At 44.7% G+C, this 19,637-nt stretch overlaps 1 protein-coding gene across 2 annotated transcripts in view; it reads right to left on the bottom strand.

The window, feature by feature from the left end:
- Positions 1–18,841, bottom strand: part of LOC143770136 (sulfotransferase 2B1-like) — a 297,130-nt gene extending 278,289 nt beyond the window's left edge. For both annotated transcript variants that reach the window (XM_077259457.1, XM_077259458.1), the window contains exon 1: positions 18,786–18,841. The gene's annotated coding sequence lies outside the window, so the exon portion shown is untranslated. The remainder of the gene's footprint in view (positions 1–18,785) is intronic.
- Between the last annotated feature and the right edge of the window lie 796 nt (positions 18,842–19,637).

The following is a 19,637-nucleotide window of genomic DNA, read 5'->3' as shown; positions in this document are numbered from 1 at the left end:
CTGAGGCAATCAGTCAGTTGAAAGGTGCACCTCACAACAGATGCATGGACCAGTAGGCATGGCCAGGGACATTACGTGTCCATCACGGCACACTGGGTTAATGTGGTGGATGCAGTGTCCACAGGGGACAGCCATAGTGGGACAGATCTGCCTAGCCCACGGTCTAGGAAACAGTTGGCTGTAGGCGTTCGCCCCTCCTCCTCCTCCAGAAGCGAGAGCTCTTCCATAGAGCGCAGTCGCACGACCACTCCATCCGCAGCTGCCAGTGTTGCACACGAGGTGTCAAATTATGGAACAGCTTGTGGTAAGCGTCAGCAGGCTTTGTTGGAAATGAAGTGTTTGGGCGACAACAGACACACCGCGGAAGTTCTGGCCGAGTACTTGCAGCAAGAAACTTAGTCATGGCTGGGCAGTACATCTTGAGGCTGGCAAGGTAGTCAGTGATAACGGAAGAAATTTTATGGCTGCCATAGCCCTTTCAGAACTGAAACACATACCTTTCCTTGGTCACACCTTGAACCTGGTGGTGCAGTTCTTCCTGAAAAATTATCCGGGGTTACCAGCCCTGCTCCTGAAGGTGCGAAGACTTTGCTCGCACATCCGCCGGTCACCCGTACACTCCAGCCGTATGCTGAACCATCAGCGATCGCTGAGGCTTCCCCAGCACCGCCTAATAATCAACGTTGCAACAAGGTGGAACTGCACACTGCACATGCTTCAGAGGCTGTGCGAACAGAGGTGTGTTGTAATGTATTTGTGGGAGGATACACATACACGGGCAGGCAGTTGGATGGCAGACATGGAGTTGTCAGGTGTGCAGTGGTCAAAGCTACAAGACCTCTGTCAAGTCCTTCAGTGTTTTGAGGAATGCACATGGCTGGTAAGTGCAGATGACGCCATCATAAGCATGAGCATCCCACTAATGCGTCTGCTGATGCAAAGTTTGATGCACATTAAGGAGCAGGCATCTGCAGCCGAGGAGGAGGGAAGCCTTGATGACAGTCAGCCATTGTCTGCTCAGGGAACTCTCCTGGACGAGGTGGTGGACGAAGAGGATGGAATGATGATGATTATGATGATGATGATGATTTATAGGAGGAGGATGCTTCTCAGGGGGCAATAGAAACTGGTGGCGTTGCATGGTCAGGTACAGGGTTTTTGCGGGAGACAAGTGATGTTGATTTGCGAGAAAGTGCTCCTCAACCCAGCACAAGCAATGAATTGACACCTGAAACATTGGCCCACAAGGCTGAGTATGCCTTGCGTATCCTAAAAAGGGACCCCCGCATTATCAAAATGATGACCGATGACGATTACTTGTTGGCCTGCCTCCTGGATCCACAATATAAAGGAAAATTACAAATATCATGCCACATGAGAACCTTGAGCAAATATTGGCTACCAAACAAGCAACTCTTGTAGACTGTTTGGTTCAGGCATTCCCAGCACACAGCGGCGGTGATGGTTCTCACATGAGCTGTAGGGGGCAAAGTGGCAGAGTTGTTAAAGGTGCACAAATCAGAAGTGGCGTTGGACAGAGGGGTTTTATGATCAGGTTGTGGAGTGATTTCGCAATGACCGCAGACACGACAGGTACTGCTGCATCGATTCAAAGTGACAGGAGACTGCATTTGTCCAGTATGGTTATGAACTATTACGAACTTATCGATGTTCTCCCTCACAGATCATTCCCCTTTGATTACTGGGCATCTAAAATAGACACCTGGCCTGAATTGGCAGAATATGCATTACAGGAGCTCGCTTGCCCTGCTGCTAGTGTGCTATCAGAAAGAGTGTTCAGTGCTGCTGGTTCAATACTGACCAAAAAAAGGACTCGTCTGGCTACCCAAAATGGTGATGATCTAACCTTCATTAAAACGAACCAATCATGGTTTTCAAATTATTTTGCCCCACCTTCCCCTGCTGACACGTAGCTTGTCTGGAAAATGTCTTGCTTTTGGCCTCCTCTGACTGACTGACCCAATTCCTCCTTTTGCAGCTGATGAGTGTCCACCATAGGCCATTTTTTTACCTCCCTAAATGGCTGACTCCCCCCACAGGGCCGTGGTCACCACCTAGCGCAAGCACTCATGCAAGTGCCGTTTGCCTGGACAGGTGGGTGTGCCCACTCTTGGGCGACGGCACTGGCACAGGGTCCCTTATAGTACAATGAAGTGTCTCTGACAGTGGTGGTGCACAACCAACGTCAGACACACCGTCGTAATATGAGGGGCCCTGTGCCAGTACCTCCGCCCATGAGAGAGTGTTCCCCCCCCTGGTCAAACAGTGCTCTACCACTTGCAAAACTTACCTCTCCCTGCTCCACCACTGTGTAGTCTGTGCTGTTAACTCCTTCAATGGCACTGCCAATACAAATTTGTTGAAATGATAGATGATAGCAAAAATATACAGGGGCCCTGGCCTCCATTTAGACCAGTTAATACTTTGCGCCAACTACCAATGTCTGCTACTCAGCAGAGGAGCCCACCCCTGTACCTAGCTATTGCACCTGTTCATTTATGAACATTTTTTGGTCAGACATTTACCTGACTATTATTTTGGCCTACTAACTGTGTCAGCCACTCCTTACAGTTGTCCTCCACTGAACAAAGCTCTGCCGCCTGTGTACTCCAGTTACCAATTTTGAACTGCATTTAGCCTACTTTTTTATTTTAGGCCTACTAAGTCTGTCTGAGCCACTCCTTACACTTGACCTTCACTGAACAAACCAATGCTGCCAGTTTTCTCTTGTTACCAGTTTTGAACTGCTTTTAGCCTACTTTTTTATTTTAGGCCTACTAAGTCTGTCTGAGCCACTCCTTACACTTGACCTCCACTGAACAAACCAATGCCGCCAGTTTACTCCTGTTACCAGTTTTGAACTGCATTTAGCCTACTTCTTTGGGCCTACTAACTGTCTGCCTTCCATTACAGTTGTCCTCCAATGCACAAAGCTGAGCCGCCAGTTTAGTCCTGTTTCGACTATTAAACTGCATTTGGCCTACTTGTTTTGTTGGGTCTACTAACGGTGTCTGCCGCTCCTTGCTTTTCTCCTCCACTGAACAAAGCTGAGCCTCAATTTTCATCCTGTGTCGAATATTAAACTGCATTTGGCCTACTTGTTTGGTTGGGCCTATTAACGGTGCCTGCCGCTGCTTGCTTTTCTCCTCCACTGAACAAAGCTGAGCCTCAATTTTCATCCTGTGTCGAATATTAAACTGCATTTGGCCTACTTGTTTGGTTGGGCCTACTAACAGTGTCTGCTGCTGCTTGTTGTTCTCCTCCACTGAACAAAGCAGTGCCGCCCGTTTACTCCTGTTACCAATTTTGAACTGCATTTGGCCCACTTTATTACTTGGGCCTACTAACTGTCTGCCACTCATTACAGTTTTTCTCCACTGAACAAAGCAGTGCCGCCCTTTTACTCCTGTTACCAATTTTGAACTGCATTTAGCCTACTTTATTATTTGGGCCTCTATCTCTGTTTTCCCTCCTCATCCTGCCCATTGCCCAGACACTGCTAGATGAGTCTGCTGGTACATTGACCCAGACCACTACATTCCCCTTGCACTCTCAGCAGGGTCATATTCTGGCTGTGTAAAGTCAGGTTCCCCTTCCCGCATACTATACCACCTTACATGGGGACAAAGAGGAAGGTGCAGATGAAAGTGCTGGTTCTTATATGAGCCGCCAGTTTACTCCTGTTTCGACTATTAAACTGCATTTGGCCTACTTGTTTTGTTGGGCCTACTAACGGTGTCTGCCGCTCCTTGCTTTTCTCCTCCACTGAACAAAGCTGAGCCTCAATTTTCATCCTGTGTTGAATATTAAACTGCATTTGGCCTACTTGTTTGGTTGGGCCTACTAACGGTGTCTGCCGCTGCCTGTTCTCCTCCACTGAACAAAGCTGAGCCTCAATTTTCATCCTGTGTCGAATATTAAACTGCATTTGGCCTACTTGTTTCGTTGGGCCTATTAACGGTGTGTGCCGCTCCTTGCTTTTCTCCTCCACTGAACACAGCTGAGCCTCAATTTTCATCCTGTGTCAAATATTAAACTGCATTTGGCCTACTTGTTTGGTTGGGCCTACTAACGGTGTCTGCCGCTCCTTGCTTTTCTCCTCCACTGAACAAAGCTGAGCCTCAATTTTCATCCTGTGTCGAATATTAAACTGCATTTGGCCTACTTGTTTGGTTGGGCCTATTAATGGTGCCTGCCGCTGCTTGCTTTTCTCCTCCACTGAACAAAGCTGAGCCTCAATTTTCATCGTGTCGAATATTAAACTGCATTTGGCCTACTTGTTTGGTTTGGCCTACTAACAGTGTCTGCCGCTGCTTGTTGTTCTCTTCCACTGAACAAAGCAGTGCCGCCCGTTTACTCCTGTTACCAATTTTGAACTGCATTTAGCCTACTTTATTATTTGGGCCTCTATCTCTGTCCCATTGCCCAGACACTGCTAGATGAGTCTGCTGGTACATTGACCCAGACCACTACATTCCCCTTGCACTCTCAGCAGGGTCAGATTCTGGCTGTGTAAAGTCAGGTTCCCCTTCCCGCATACTATACCACCTTACATGGGGACAAAGAGGAAGGTGCAGATGAAAGTGCTGGTTCTTTCATCAGGTGGGGGGGCATACTCATTGGCAACGTCACTGGCACAGGGCCCCTCATAGTACGCAAAGGTGTCTCTGCCGGTGGGAGGCGCCACCGCCGTCAAACACACTGCCATACTTTGAGGGGCCCTGTGCCACTGCCAATGCGAATGAGTGGGCCCCCCCTGCTTGCTCAAGATCACAGAACTTGCAAAGTTGAAATACTTACCTCTCCCTGCTCCACCGCCGTGACGTAGTCCGCGTTTCCTGGGCCCACGACAAACTTGAACCAGCCCTACCCCCCACAACTTTAGCCAAATGACACCCAATTTTCAATGCCTATTATTGTAAGGTAAATTAAGATTGACAAGCTTAAGTAACAAGAATTGATGTTTTTGGCATTAAAATGGGCACCGTAGGTGTTTTCCTGTCCTCCACTCACTGCCGACTTTGATTCCCCCTTGACTTGCATTGGGTTTCGTGTTTCGGTCGGCGCCCGACTTTTTGCAATAATCGGCCGATTTCACCCTACCCGACTTTTGAGGAAGTCGGGTTTCGCGAAACCCGACTCGATCCTAAAAAAGTAAAAGTCGCTCAACTCTAGCGGGGACTGACACCTCTTCTACTACAGCCAACCCAGCAGATGTAGACTGTAAATGTCGAGGTGGTGGAGCCACTGTGCTATATCTCTCTGAAAGCTTGGAGGGGCATAATTAGATAGCCTACCAAATCCCAACTCAGATAATTGGCAGCAGGCGAAAACTGTGACCCAAGGAGGCGAATCGCCCGCCAGGGCCGTGGGGTACTCCGGTCGCAATTAAAGGGGTGGTCACTGTGGCAGTGACCCAGTCTGTGGCCCTGGGCACCCAAGTTAAGGGTTAAGTCTTTAAAGGGTAAAGTCTTTTTACAGCAGCAAAGATGGTGACGCTTCCGACAGGTGAAGCGGGGTCCCCAGGGCTCCCGGTGTGCTGGGCAGGGATGGTTATAGAACCAAAGAACGGAGTATATAAATCCCAATACACATCTTTTATAAAAGTATATACGTTTTTATTAATCAATAGTATTTCTCAAAAAAGTTTACATCGGTAACACAAATACATACACTCACTGGCCACTTTATTAGGTACACCTGTCCAACTTCTTGTTAACACTTAATTTCTAATCAGCCAATCACATGGCGGCAACTCAGTGCATTTAGGCATGTAGACATGGTCAAGACAATCTCCTGCATTTCAAACCGAGCATCAGTATGGGGAAGAAAGGTGATTTGAGTGCCTTTGAATGTGGCATGGTTGTTGGTGCCAGAAGGGCTGGTCTGAGTATTTCAGTAACTGCTGATCTTCTGGGATTTTCACGCACAACCATCTCTAGGGTTTACAGAGAATGGTCCGAAAAAGAAAAAAAATCCAGTGAGCGGCAGTTCTGTGGGCGGAAATGCCTTGTTGATGCCAGAGGTCAGAGGAGAATGGGCAGACTGGTTCGAGCTGATAGAAAGGCAACAGTGACTCAAATCGCCACCCGTTACAACCAAGGTAGGCCTAAGAGCATCTCTGAACGCACAGTGCGTCGAACTTTGAGGCAGATGGGCTACAGCAGCAGAAGACCACACCGGGTACCACTCCTTTCAGCTAAGAACAGGAAACTGAGGCTACAATTTGCACAAGCTCATCGAAATTGGACAGTAGAAAATTGGAAAAACGTTGCTTGGTCTGATGAGTCTCGATTTCTGCTGCGACATTCGGATGGTAGGGTCAGAATTTGGCGTAAACAACATGAAATCTTTGGGATGTGGTGGAACGGGAGATTCGCATCAGGGATGTGCAGCCGACAAATCTGCGGCAACTGTGTGATGCCATCATGTCAATATGGACCAAAATCTCTGAGGAATGCTTCCAGCACCTTGTTGAATCTATGCCACGAAGAATTGAGGCAGTTCTGAAGGCAAAAGGGGTCCAACCCGTTACTAGCATGGTGTACCTAATAAAGTGGCCGGTGAGCGTATATTACAGGATAGGTGAGGAGGAAACAAATGATAGCGGCGAAACAAGAAGAAAACTTATTACATCCCTGGGGCTGCTAATGTAAAATATATAGTATAGGGACGCGTATAAAAATTGACACAGTCCTCTTAGCTTAATCAACAATTAAAGTGCCATAGTGCAAATCAAGCTAATTACATATTACCATCTATAACTACTAAGCAGCTTACCCATCTTGTCTGGATGTCTCTCCTAGTTCCGCACGCCACCCCCTGACGCACGTTTCGCGGTCTGCTTTTTCAAAAGGGGTCACACACGTATATAAAAACGTATATACTTTTATAAAAGATGTGTATTGGGATTTATATACTCCGTTCTTTGGTTCTATAACCATCCCTGCCCAGCACACCGGGAGCCCTGGGGACCCCGCTTCACCTGTCGGAAGCGTCACCATCTTTGCTGCTGTAAAAATACTTTACCCTTTAAAGACTTTACCCTTAACTTGGGTGCCCAGGGCCACAGACTGGGTCGCTGGGAGTATCCTACATTGCCCTAGAAGTGTGGGCAAAAATATTGGGAGAGACATAATATTTTTCTCTCGGCTACAAGTCTATGACAATTTTTGTGAGTTTTGTGTGATGGGCAGGGATGGTGTATGCCGGCAAATAAATGGAGGACACAGAGTTGTAATGTCTTTACCTGGTTTACTGGTTGTAAGTAGCTGCAGTCCAGGGTACCAGGAACAGGTGGTGATGTGGTCCGGCTGGCCTGGAGACAATGGTGGATCCCTCTCCCAGGTGAGGTCTGTAAGCCTTCTTAGTCACGCACGTGTGTGAGGTCCCTCCTGCCTGTAGCTTGCTGGCAAAGTCCTCTCTCTCCTGTCCTGGGACAGTTACCCGTATGGTGGGCAGTGTGAGTCTTTTTATAGGGTCTCTATCACGACCCAGGCTCCTAGTATATTGCTGCACCTTCAGATGTGGGTGCGGGAAAAGACCTATGCCCTCTGGTTCTGCCGTGCAACTTGCAGTACAACACAGCCTCGGGATCCCGGTGCCCAACTCCTGCGCTGAGACCTTCAGGTTCTCTTCCTTTCCTGGAGCTGCAGCTCAGTCCTGGCTGCACGGCTCCACTGTCTGCTCTCAGTCCTCACTCTTCCACTGTCTCTCCAGACTTCTTTCTCTCCTGGTCTCCCTGGTCCGACTGTCTGGATCAACTGTCAGCTTCCAACTAACTCCTCCTCCAGACCAGAATACTTAAAGCTGGAGAAGCTCCCCTGAATCTGGGTTCAGAGCTCCCCCTTCTGGCCTGGATTCAGAATGTGTTGTATGTAGGTGCGTTACCTGATATAGGGAATCCTCCTTGCCTCCAAGCATGATATCACCCTCACCGAAAGGAAGGCAACATAACTAACAACTGGTTACCTGGGGTGTTACAGAGGGACAAGGAGGTGGCACCGAGTGCTAAACTATGACTGACCTGCAGAAAGTGGCAGCTGACCTCCTACAGCAGGAAGGTTGCTACAGCCTGAAGGAAAGATGAAGAATGCAGGCAGGTACTGTAGGGACTCTGGAACCACGAGTGCAGATGGGATTGGCTAAAGAACAGAAAAGCAGTGGCAGATGCAGGCTGGACCAGGTGGTAGACAGATGGACGCTGGCAGGTGCAATCTGGACCATATGATGGACAGTAGAGCGCAGACAGGTACGAGCAGACAGAAACGGGCAGGAAGAGCAGACGAGTACAGGGCAGACAAGCAGACGGGCGGACCTGGGAATTCTGACAACTAGCAAGCATGCAATGCAAACTAACAATGTAGCTCAGGCACCTCCATATTGGAGGAAAATCCTTAAATAGAAGGTGTTGCTCAGCTATATGCTTGGAATACCTTAGGTTGATGTGTGTGGTCTCTTTAAGAGGGAGGGAGCACGTGCGCACCCCAAGCATAGAGCCCAGTCCTACAACTGAACCTTGGGGGACACTGACAAAGGGGTGAGATGAGGAGGTGGTGTGTGAGTGGGAGACACAATGTCCTGTCTGTTAGGTACGAGGAGATCCAACAAAGGGCCAAGTGTGTAATGTCAACAGATCAGGAAGTCTGTAGTAAGAGGAAATGGTCCACTGTGTTAAAGGCAGATGCCAGGTCCAGGAGAAGGAGGAGGACCAACTTGAGTCATTTTCATTTGAAAAATATCGGATATCGCCGATTCTGATACCAGAAACCAATGCAAGTCAATGGGACACAAATATCGCAATAAAAATAAACCCTTTCTTTCCTTGCACATCCAGTTCGGGAGGGGGGGGGAAGAGTGTGGGTGGTGCGTGGCCGGAGACTGTGCGTGTGTGTGTGCGGGCGAGGTCTGTGTGGGCCTGCCGGGGGTCTGTACGGGCCTCTAGGGGGTCTGTGAAGGCCTGCCAGGGGTCTGTACGGGACTGTCGGGGGTCTGTGCGGGCCTGCTGGGGGTCTTTGTGTATGTAGAATACACGACACTCTGTGGAGAGTGGATGCAGGTGCTCAAGTAGGGTCTCCAACCCGTATCAACAAATATATGAAACAAACTTGGCACTCAATATATTCTGAAGAAGGGAAAGGTTGTTTATTTCACATCTTGACAAACAAAACACTTGCTGAACGTTTTCAGTCCAACATGGACCTTCCTCAGAGCAATTTAGTTTATCAACGAAATGGCTGTAATGGAGGTGGAGTTGTGTGCCGCTGATGGATGCGGTCCGGTAATACCATGCACGGTGTGTTGCAGCAGCGCTAGTGGCATCCTATGTCACTGGGGAGAGCGCGCTGTCATACATACTACATACAACATACTATATACATACTACATACATACATACATAAAACATACTACATACAACATGCTATATACATACTACATACATACATACATACAGCATACTACATACAACATACTATATACTACATACAACATACATACAATATACTACATACATACAACATACCACATACATACAACATACTGCATGCATGCATACTACATACATACATACATACAACATACTACATGCATGCTACATACATACAACATACTACATACATACAACATACTACATACATAATACATACAGCATACATACAACATACTACATACATACAACATACATAAAACATACTACATACAATATACATACAGCATACTACATACATACAACATACATACAACATTCTACATACAACATACCACATACATACTACATACAGAAAACATACATACTACATACATACTACATACATTACATACATATAGACATACAGTACATATAACATATGTAGGACCTCCAGTGACACACTGACAGGAGACAATGGCTCCTGCAGTGCATCACTGAGAGGTTACTGTAGTTCACTGGTCTCACTTTATGGCAATTGCTGCGTGGGAACTTTCTCACACAGCAATGCCAAAAGTGAGACTAGGGATTATTTTTTACAGTGGTGGAGGAATACAGTACGGATGGATACCTTCCTCCTGTCATTATGTTCCTGGAGCCCCTAGAGAGTGGTCGCATCAGCTGATGCTGCTGCTCTTCACGGGAGATCGTTGTGGGACACTCGTGGATTTCTGCGGATCAGGGAGTATATTGTTTATTTGTTATTTTAATATTTTTACAGATAACACTGGGTTCGGGAACAAAGTGAAAAGTGATGTTGAGTATGTACTCTATGTTATATGTACTGTATGTCTATATGTATGTATTGTATGTAATGTATGAATGGATTGTATGCAGTATGTATGTATGCTCTATGTATGTTGTATGTATGTAGTATGTATGTAGTGTGTATGTTGTATCTATGCTGTATGTTGTATGCATGTGGTATGTTGTATGTATGTAATATGTATGTAGTATGTTGCATGTATGTATGTATGTAGTATGTTGTATGTATATATGTAGTATGTATGTTGTATGTAGTATGTTGTATGTATGTAGTATGTTTTATGTATGTAGTATATAGTATGTTGTATGTATGTAGGTATGTAGTATGTATGTGGTATGTTGTATGTATGTAGTATATAGTATGTTGTATATATGTAGTATGTTGTATGTATGTAGTATATTGTATGTAGTATGTATGTTTGTGTTTTGCTTTTTTTTACATTCAACACATTAGCCGGATGATGGGACTACTACTGTCCCATCATTGGCTAATGTGTCAATCACTGTCATTGTAGCAGGCATAGCCCGATGGGACTTGTAGTCCCATCAGACGATGCCTGCACACAGACACAAAGACCCCTGGCAGTCCCGCATTGACCCCCGAGACGCCCGTACAGACGTCCGGCAGGCCCACACAGACCCCTGAGAGGCCCACACAGACCCCCGGTAGGCCCATACAGACCCCCGGCAGGCCCACACAGACCCCCGGCAGGCCCACACAGACCCCGACCACACACACAAACGCGCAGTCTCTGCCCACGCACCGCCCACACTCCATTATAGGGCATCATTGCATTATGGGAACTTCCAATTCCGGTATTCGATATTGCAAAAGTATCGGAACTCAGTATCGGAACTCCGTTACAGCGAATATCGGCCGATACCCGATATTTGCAGTATCGGAATGCTCAACACTAGTTATGGTAGATTGAGAAAGTTGTGGTGTGCTCGTTCTCTGAGAATGATCAAAAATAGCAGGCCTCTGAATGTGGCCTCTATAGCTTAGAATATATGCTACAAACAATTTGAAAGTGAGATGTCCCCTACTGCTAATGTATGACATTAATAACACGCAAAATATTTTTTACTCTGTGGATGATGCCTGTATAACAGAGTAGACGCTACAAACAATATGAAAGTGATATGTCCCCTACTGTATGACATTAGTAACAGAAATATTTTTTGGGGGACCTGTGGATGAGGTCTCTAAATCAAAGAATAGATGCTACAAACAATGTGAAAGTGAGATATGGATATTCCCTACTGTATGACGTTAGTGACTAAAATCTTTTTGGGCTTGTGGATGAGGCCTCTATAACATAGACTAGATGCTACAAACAATTTGACAGTGAGCTATTTCACGGATCTGTACATTCCTAAACCAAAAATCTGCAAAAACCCTAGTCCATGCCCTTATCATCTCCTGCCTTGACTACTGCAACCTCCTGCTCTGTGGCCTCCCCTCGAACACTCTCACACCCCTCCAATCTGTTATGAACTCTGCTGCCCAACTAATCCACCTGTTCCCCCGCTATTCCCCGGCCTCTCCCCTCTGTCAATCACTTCACTGGCTCCCCATTGCCCAGAGACTCCAGTACAAAACCCTAGCCATGACATACAAAGCCATCCACAACCTGTCTCCTCCATACATCTATGACCTCGTCTCCCAGTACTTACCTGCACGCAACCTCCGATCCTCACAAGATCTCCTACTCTACTCCCCTCATATCTCCTCTTCCCACAATCGCATACAAGATTTCTCTCACACATCACCCCTACTCTGGAACTCTCTACCACAAAATATCAGACTCTCGCCTACCATCTAAACCTTCAAAAAGAACCTGAAGACCCATCTCTTCCGACAAGCCTGCAACCTGCAATAACCACCGATCGACCAAACCGCTGCACAACCAACTCTACCTTCACCTATTGTATCCTCACCCATCCCTTGTAGATTGTGAGCCTTCGTGGGCAGGGTCCTCTCTCCTACTGTGCCAGTCGTGACTTGTATTGTTTAAGATTATTGTACTTGTTTTTATTATGTATTCCCCTCCTCACATGTAAAGCACCATGGAATAAATGACGCTATAATAATAAATAATAATAATCCCCTACTGTATGACTTTAATAACAAGATTTTTTTTAGGCCTGTGGATGAGGCATTTATAACAGAGTGGATGCTACAAACAATTTGAAAGTGAGATGTCGCCTATTGTATGACGTAGTTGATCAGAGTGCGATTTGTATATTCGACCAGGTTCCCTCGGAAAAGGGAAAATATGGTCATGTGGTCCTAACTAAAGGGCCAGTTATATGAATAATGAGGACAATGTGATTTGATAATCATCTAACATGGGAATGTGCTGCTGCACTGCAGGTATTCTGTTAATATTTTGATATAATTTATCTTATTTAACCTCTTCACCACATACATGTCGTGTCTCCCCCTGAGCCCCCATCTTTTCCAACACTTGTTAACTGATTTCAACAGCTGGCATGTGACCAACAGCTGCGGGTTGTCGACCGGTTTCATGCTGCTGTGAATCTCGGACAGCAGCATTTAACACGATCATGCCCGGAGCGTGCCATTAATCCTGCCCATCGGCGCCCTCGTCACATGACCGTGGGTCACCGATAGGTTGGTATGACAACCCGAGCTGTGCAGGAGATGCCTGTGGACGTCATTGCCCGATAGCTATGAGAGTCCCCCAGCGGTCGAGGCTCATAACAAGTCAGCATTTCTGCTACACAGAGCAGGACTGAAGCCCTCTTCTGTATAACACAAATGATTGGATGATCGCAGCTTCTAGTCTCCCATGCAGACTACTGAAGCAAGCGCAAAGTAAAAAAAAAACTTTAAAATATTAAAAAAAATATAAAATTTTAATTCATTTAATTCAAAATAACACAATTGAAAAAAAGAAAGAGACATATATTTGGTATTGCTGAGGTCAGAATTGCCCGATCTATCAATGTATAAAAATAAGTGATTCTATCTGTAAACAGTGTAACGAGAAATAATGTCAAATCGCCAGAATCATTTTTTTTTGTCAACGCATCATTGCATTAACCCCTTCACCCCCAAGGGTGGTTTGCACGTTAATGACCAGAATTGTAAAAATTGGCCCGACCACTGTCCCTTTATGAGGCTATAACTCTGGAACGCTTTGACGGATCTTGGCGATTCTGACACTGTTTTCTCGAGACATATTGTACTTCATGTTAGTGGTAAAATTTATTCGATATAACTTGCGTTTATTTGTGAAAAAAATGGAAATTTGGCGAAAATTTGGAAAATTTTGCAATTTTCCAACTTTGAATTTTTATGCCCTTAAATCACAGACATATGTCACGCAAAATACTTAATAAGTAACATTTCCCACATGTCTACTTTACATCAGTACAATTTTGGAACCAAAATTTTTTTTTTGTGACGGAGTTATAAGGGTTAAAAGTTGACCAGCAATTTCTCATTTTTACAACACCATTTTTTTTTAGGGACCACATCTCATTTGAAGTCATTTTGAGGGGTCTATATGATAGAAAATACCCAAGTGTGACACCATTCTAAAAACTGCACCCCTCAAGGTGCTCAAAACCACATTCAAGAAGTTTATTAACCCTTCAGGTGTTTCACAGGAATTTTTGGAATGTTTAAATAAAAATGAACATTTAACTTTTTTTCACACAAAATTTATTTCAGCTCCAATTTGTTTTATTTTACCAAGGGTAACAGGAGAAAATGGACCCCCAAAGTTGTTGTACAATTTGTCCTGAGTACGCTGATACCCCATATGTGGGCGTAAACCACTGTTTGGGCGTATGGCAGAGCTCGGAAGGAAAGGAGCGCCATTTGACTTTTCAATGCAAAATTGACTGGAATTGAGATGGGACGCCATGTTGCGTTTGGAGAGCCCCTGATGTGCCTAAACATTGAAACTCCCTACAAGTGACACCATTTTGGAAAGTAGACCCCCTAAGGAACTTATCTAGATGTGTGGTGAGCACTTTGACCCACCAAGTGCTTCACAGAAGTTTATAATGCAGAGCCGTAAAAATAAAAAATCATATTTTTTCACAAAAATGATCTTTTTGCCCCCAATTTTTTATTTTCCCAAGTGTAAGAGAAGAAATTGGACCCCAAAAAATGTTGGCCAATTTGTCCTGAGTACGCTGATACCCCATATGTGGGTGTAAACCATTGTTTGGGCGCATGGCAGAGCTTGGAAGGGAAGGAGCGCCATTTGACTTTTCAATGCAAAATTGACTGGAATTGAGATGGGACGCCATGTTGCGTTTGGAGAGCCCCTGATGTGCCTAAACATTGAAACTCCCTACAAGTGACACCATTTTGGAAAGTAGACCCCCTAAGGAACTTATCTAGATGTGTGGTGAGCACTTTGACCCACCAAGTGCTTCACAGAAGTTTATAATGCAGAGCCGTAAAAATAAAAAATCATATTTTTTCACAAAAATGATCTTTTTGCCCCCAATTTTTTATTTTCCCAAGTGTAAGAGAAGAAATTGGACCCCAAAAAATGTTGGCCAATTTGTCCTGAGTACGCTGATACCCCATATGTGGGTGTAAACCATTGTTTGGGCGCATGGCAGAGCTTGGAAGGGAAGGAGCGCCATTTGACTTTTCAATGCAAAATTGACTGGAATTGAGATGGGACGCCATGTTGCGTTTAGAGAGCCCCTGATGTGCCTAAACATTGAAACTCCCTACAAGTGACACCATTTTGGAAAGTAGACCCCCTAAGGATCTTATCTAGATGTGTTTTGAGAGCTTTGAACCCCCAAGTGTTTCACTACAGATTATAACGCAGAGCCGTGAAAATAATTTTTATTTTTTTTCTCAAAAATGATTTTTTAGCACCCAGCTTTGTATTTTTACAAGGGTAACAGAATAAATTGGACCCCAAAATTTGTTTTCCAATTTGTCCTGAGTACGCTGATACCCCATATGTGGGGGGGAACCACTGTTTGGGTGCATGACAGAGCTCGGAAGGGAAGGAGCGCCATTTGGAATGCAGCCTTAAATGGATTGGTCTGCAGGCGTCACGTTGCATTTGCAGAGCCCCTGATGTACCCAAACAGTACAAACCCCCCACAAGTGACCCCATATTGGAAACTAGACCTCCCAAGGAACTTATCTATATGTGTTGTGAGAACTTTGAACCCCCAAGTGTTTCACTACAGTTTATAACGCAGAGCCGTGAAAATAAAACATCTTTTTTTTCCCACAAAAATGATTTTTAGCCCCCCAAATTTTTATTTTCCTAAGGATAACAAGAGAACTTGGACCCCAGAAGTTGTTGTTCAATTTGTCCCGAGTACGCTGATAACACATATGTTGGGGTAAACCCCTTTTTGGGCGCACGGGAGAGCTCGGAAGGGAAGGAGCACTGTTTTACTTTTTCAACGCAGAATTGGCTGGAATTGAGATTGGACGCCATGTCGCGCTTGGAGAGCCCCTGATGTGCCTGGACAGTGGAAACTCCCCAATTCTACCTGAAACCCTAACCCAAACACACCCCAAACCCTAATCCCAACGGTAACCCTAACCACACCCCTAGCCCTGACACACCCATAATTCTAATCCCAACCCTAATCCAAACGTAAATGTAATCCAAACCCTAACTTTACCTCCAACCCTAGCCCTAACCCTAACCCTACCCCTAACCCTAACCCTAAACGTGACTGAAATACGTGGCACTGAAATACGTGGCACTGAAATACGTGGCACTGAAATACGTGGCACTGAAATACGTGGCACTGAAATACGTGGCACTGAAATACGTGGCACTGAAATACGTGATACGTGGCACTTAAATACGTGGCACTGAAACACGTGGCACTGAAATACGTGATACGTGGCACTGAAATACGTGGCACTGAAATACGTGGCACTGAAATACGTGGCACTGAAATACGTGATACGTGGCACTGAAATACGTGGCACTGAAATACGTGGCACTGAAATACGTGGCACTGAAATACGTGGCACTGAAATACGTGATACGTGGCACTGAAATACGTGGCACTGAAATACGTGGCACTGAAATACGTGGCACTGAAATACGTGGCACTGAAATACGTGGTACTGAAATACGTGATACGTGGCACTGAAATACGTGGCACTGAAATACGTGGCACTGAAATACGTGGCACTGAAATACGTGGCACTGAAATACGTGGCACTGAAATACGTGGCACTATGACTGTCAGAAAATGTTCATTAAACGGTTAGGGGTGAGGTTAGGGGTAGAGTTAGGGTTAGGGTTTGGATCCCTTTATCACCTTGATGGTGGTGGGTGGCTTTTCAGTGTGTTTTCTGTTTTTTTTCGATAAAAATGCATGTGTTTTTAACGCAAACAAACGCATGTGCTTAAAAACGCAAGAAAATACTGCAGGTTGTATTTCTGAAAATGAACGCATGCAGAAAAAAACCGCATGCGTTTGAAAACGCGACCAAACGCGTACAAAAAAAACGCATGCGTTTTCAATGTTAAATATAGGGAAAAAACGCATGCGTTTTTTTGTGCAAAAAACGCTGCAGACAAAAACGCAAGTGTGAAACCAGCGACGCTTTTTATAGCAAAAAAGTTTTTGCGTCTCCACATTTTGAGACCTATAATTTTTCCACATTTTGCTCCACAGAGTCATGTGAGGTCTTGTTTTTTGCGGGACGAGTTGACGTTTTTATTGGTAACATTTTCGGACACGTGACCATTTTTGATCGCTTTTTATTCCGATTTTTGTGAGGCAGAATGACCAAAAACCTGCTATTCATGAATTTCTTTTGGGAGAGGCGTTTATACCGTTCCGCGTTTGGTAAAATTGATAAAGCAGTTTTATTCGTCGGGTCAGTACGATTACAGCGATATCTCATTTATATCATTTTTTTATGTTTTGGCGCTTTTATACGATAAAAACTAAAATATAGAAAAAATAATTATTTTGGTATCGCTTTATTCTCACGACTATAACTTTTTTATTTTTTTGCTGATGATGCTGTATGGCGGCTTGTTTTTTGCGGGACAAGATGACGTTTTCAGCGGTACCATGGATATTTATATCAGTCTTTTTGATCGTGTGTTATTCCACTTTTTGTTCGGCGGTATGGTAATAAAGCGTTGTTTTTTGCCTCGTTTTTTTTTTTTTTTTCTTACGGTGTTTACTGAAGGGGTTAACTAGTGGGGCAGTTTTATAGGTTGGGTCGTTACGGACGCGGCGATACTAAATATGTGTACTTTTATTGTTTGTTTTTTTATTTAGATAAAAAAAATATATTATTCCCATAAATACATTTCTTTATTATTATTTATTTAGGAATTTTTTTTTTTTTTTTTTTTTACACATGTGGAAAAATTTTTTTTTTACTTTTTTACTTTGTCCCAGGGGGGGGACATCACAGATCATTGATCTGGCAGTGTGCACAGCACTCTGCCAGATCTGCGATCTGACTTACAGCACTGCAGGCTTACCAAGCGCCTGCTCTGAGCAGACACTCGGTAAGCCACCTCCCTCCCTGCAGGACCCGGATGCCGCGGCCATCTTGGATCCGGGACCTGCGGCGAGGAGGGAGGTAGGAGACCCTCAGAGCAACGCGATCACATCGCGTTGCTCCGGGGGTCTCAGGGAAGCCCGCAGGGAGCCCCCTCCCTGCGCGATGCTTCCCTATACCGCCGGTACACTGCGATCATGTTTGATCGCGGTGTGCCGGGGGTTAATGTGCCGGGGGCGGTCTGTGACCGCTCCTGGCACATAGTGCCGGATGTCAGCTGCTATATGCAGCTGACACCCGGCCGCGATCGGCCGCGCTCCCCCCGTGAGCGCCGCTGATCGATGATGACGTACTATCCCGTCGGCGGTCATACGGGCCCACCCCACCTCGACGGGATAGTACGTCTGATGTCAGGAAGGGGTTAAAGTTCAATAATGGGCGATCAAAACATCGCATGTATCTACAACAAAATGGTATAAATAAAAACAACAGCTCGGCGTGCAAAAAGTAAGCCCTCACCCAGCCCCAGATTTTAAAAAAATGGAGATGCTACAGGTTTTTGAAAATGATGCAATATCCTGGAGAATCATAAAGTCGGGTCAGTTTTAGAATTTAATCAACATGGCAAAAAAAAAATGTGGAATTGCACTTTTTTTTGCAATTTCACCGCAATCAGAATTTTTTTCCAGTACACTTAAATGATGAAAACAACAGTGCTGTTTATAAGTACAACTCTTCCTGCACAAAACAAGCCCTCACATGACCATATTGACAGAAAACAAAAAAAAGTTATGGCTCTGTGAAGCAGGGGAGTGAAAAACAGAAAAGTAAAAAAGGAAAATGGCCTGGGGGTGAATGGGTTAAATATATTCTAATTTCTAACAAATAGATACAAACAGAACTGATTAATATAGCTAAATACAATGTATAACCATAATTTTATATAAGCATTAAACAGTGTTCAGCTGTTGAATTAATTATCACGTTAACATTATATTCAAAAGATGGAAAGGAACAATTTACCTTCAAGTCCAGACACCAGATATCAGAGAGGCTTCTTTCACAGGAAGAACCTGAAAACATGTGAACAATGGATCACTAATATATATATAATGTAAATTAATTAATTATTAAACTACTGGTGTGAAGTCAGTGTAAGGGGTTGGTCTGAGAAGTACAATCACACCCTCTACAGAAAGATGATACCATGAAATGCATTATTATATTAGTACAGGGAAGCATTTGAGCTAAATTTTCAGATGTTATTGCAGCGCTGGGGTCCTGGGTTCAAATCCCACCAAAGTACAACATCTGTATGGAGTTTGTATGTTCTCCCTGTGTTTTTTCCTTACACCCTCCAAATACATAATAATAGGGAATCTAGATTGTCAGCCCCAACGGGGACAGTGAGGACGATGTTTAGAGCAATGTGGAATGAATGGTGCTAAATAAGTGAGTAAAATAACTAAATTATTTTTTAATTACCGCAAAGTGATATGGGCACTGATCCGTATTGAAACCAGTAACCTGAGATGAAATGTCTGATTGCAGCTCTAATGTGTATAGTAAAGCAGGAAAACCACACTGAGTGTGTTCAGGGTCAGGTAGAGTGTCTTACAGTGCTAGCTTTTGTTCTCATTCCTATTTATTATTAAGCTATGCTTCCAAGTTCAATCTGAGGGTGACAGAGCAATACCCCTGAAAGGTGTCATTAAATCAGAATGGGGGCAATATACTTGGATGGTACATTTTACCAGGATGGGGGACATTATACCAGAATGTCTGAAATTATACCAGAATGAGGACATTATACCAGGATGAGGAACATTATAACAGGAAGGGGCCCAGGATGGAGGAAGATGTTGTAGCATGAGG

This window comes from Ranitomeya variabilis, chromosome 4 (assembly GCF_051348905.1).
Source record: "Ranitomeya variabilis isolate aRanVar5 chromosome 4, aRanVar5.hap1, whole genome shotgun sequence".
NCBI classification, from domain to species: Eukaryota; Metazoa; Chordata; class Amphibia; order Anura; family Dendrobatidae; genus Ranitomeya; species Ranitomeya variabilis.
Note: the sequence above shows the minus strand (reverse complement) of the source record. Positions and strands in the feature narration are given on the sequence as shown.